The sequence below is a fragment of the Epinephelus moara genome, chromosome 8 (genome assembly GCF_006386435.1).
Source record: "Epinephelus moara isolate mb chromosome 8, YSFRI_EMoa_1.0, whole genome shotgun sequence".
In the NCBI taxonomy this organism is placed as follows: Eukaryota; Metazoa; Chordata; class Actinopteri; order Perciformes; family Serranidae; genus Epinephelus; species Epinephelus moara.
This window is the reverse complement of record NC_065513.1, coordinates 995,731-997,680: the sequence shown is the minus strand read 5'-3', so window position 1 is coordinate 997,680 and position 1,950 is coordinate 995,731.

Genomic DNA, 1,950 nt, shown 5'->3' with positions numbered 1-1,950 from the left:
GATACATTTCAGTCCCCTTCGACTTTTATCAATGTCACGTTACCATAATTAACGTTAGCGTTCTATATTTAAAAATGTTGAAGCGTTTTTTAAGATTGTGTAATCTGAATAACAGCTGAATCATTGTTTCAAGATTTGTTGTATAACGTTAGTTTCAGGTAGACTCAACTTACCTCAAGTTTCGTGAAGGAGCTGGCACCAAGCTGACACCACAGGGCTAGCCAAAGTAGCGTAGCTTGTTAGCCTTAGCTAACTTAGCAGCGTCGAGCGAGGTGGGCGTGTTTAGGCAACCAGGCTTCCTTTGGCCCGCCTCTTTGCCCATTTTTGATTGTCCGGGAGTTGGGCGGAGTCATCCACTCTTCAGAAACGGATGGGTGACGTCACGGTGACTACGTCCATTATTTATACAGTCTATGGACTGTAACTGTTGGTAGCTGTTGTTGATTTTGTTTAAATATGTTGAATTGTAATTTTATGGGTTATTGTTTGTCGGACGATTGAGCTTAACTAACTAATGCTAACGTCAGCTGTCACTTGTTGCCAGAGGTGGGTAGAGTAGCCAAATATTGTACTCAAGTAAGAGTACTGATACTTTAGAACAATATTACTCAAGTAAAAGTAAAAAGTAGTCATCCAAATAATTACTTGAGTAAGACTAAAAGAGTTTGGTGAAAAAACTACTCAAGTACTGAGTAACTGTTGAGTAACGTCTGATTTATTTGTAAAATAAGAACATGAACGTAATCAATCAATCAAAAATAATAATCTGCAAATTCATGTATTTTAAACGATACCCTTTTAACTAAAACAAAAATAAATGAAATCTTTACAAACATAACATAAATCAAGGCACAAGAAACACAAATATATTCTTATATATAGTGTACATATATATATGTATATATGTATATATATATATATGTATATGTAATTATGTATTCAGAGGTGGGTAGAGTAGCCAAATGTTGTACTCAAGTAAGAATATTGTTGCTTTAAAACAATATAACTCAAGTAAAAGTAAAAAGTATTTTGCATTAAAACTACTCTGAAAAGTACAATTTATCCAAAAAGTTACTCAAGTAAATGTAACTGAGTAAATGTAACTAGTTACTACCCACCTCTGATTATATTCTATTGCATTGAATGTAATGACACTTTAAATTCTATTAGAGCAATCATAAGTGTCAGCTTGTGAAAGCTGCAGGGTAACGTTAACGATTTGCTCATTCAGCTTAACACACACCGTTAGCTTGGATGTGAATGTCCGGTAGCTAACAAATGATTAGCGGGATAACACTCCAACAACACCTTTCATTTGTTCAGTTAACGCTACAGTTGACATGAGCCACAAACCAGACTGTTTTGTGCAAGTAAATATATTCAAGTTATTACCCACCGTATGTTTGCTGTAAAGTAGGTTAACATATTACCCACCGTATGTTTGCTGTAAAGTAGGTTAACAGCAGTGCCATCGACATCTCTCTGGTTAGCAGGAAACAGATTAGGTACATTGCCTCATCTCACCAGCGTACGCCAAAGTGTGGGCGACCTTAGAGCTTTTTCTATTTCATTATACACAACATCTCGTCTTCGTCTGGCCTGGGAGCGCCTTGGGGTCGCCCAGGAGGAGCTGCAAAGTGTTGCTGGGGAGAGGGATGTCTGGGGTGCTTTGCTTGGCCTGCTGCCCCTGCGACCCAGCCCTGTAAGCGTACCCATTCAAATCGAACTGAACTTTGATGACGCTGATGTGAAAGGTTATAGGTCACAAGTTTAATAAAAAATACAACAACATAGTACTACATCCATGAGTACTCTTGCCTTATTATGATTATACATTATGCCTTATTGGCATATTGGCCTTTTATCGTTTTTCCTAACCAAATCTGTGTCACTTATTTTTTTTAATACATTTTAATCATTTTATTGTCATCATGGCATTTCATACATTTA